A 554-nucleotide genomic window follows, 5' to 3' on the forward strand; every position below is an offset into this window, starting at 1 on the left:
GCCTAGTGGTTTTCCCTATTTTGTTCAATTTAAGCCTGAATTTTGTGCTAATGAGCTGATGATCTGAGCCACAGATGGTTCCAGGTCTTGTTTTTGCTGACTGTATAGGGCTTCTTCACCTCTGGCTGCAAAGAATATAACCAATCTGATTTCGGTACTGACCCGCTGGTGATATCCATGTGTTGAGTCATCTCTTGTGTTGTTGGAAGAAGGTGTTTGGTATGACCAGTGGAAAAACTGGAAAAACTCTGTTAGCCTTTGCCCTGCTTCATTTTGTACTCCAAGGCCAAACTTGCCTGTTACTCCAGGTATCTCTTGACGTTTCTACTTTTGCATTCCAGTCCCCTATGATGAAAAGGACATCTCTTTCTGGTGTTAGTTCTAGGAGGTCTTGTAGGTCTTCATAAAACCAGTCAACTTCAGCTTCTTTGGCATCAGTGGTTGGGGCATAGACTTGGATTACTGTGATGTGAATGTACTTCTATTCCTAGTACAAATCAATAAGATAGAGTAGAAACAGGACAAAATACATATTGCATCACTTTCGGTGGACT

This window comes from Bison bison, unplaced genomic scaffold (assembly GCF_000754665.1).
Source record: "Bison bison bison isolate TAMUID 2011002044 unplaced genomic scaffold, Bison_UMD1.0 scf7180017863482, whole genome shotgun sequence".
Classification (NCBI taxonomy): domain Eukaryota; kingdom Metazoa; phylum Chordata; class Mammalia; order Artiodactyla; family Bovidae; genus Bison; species Bison bison.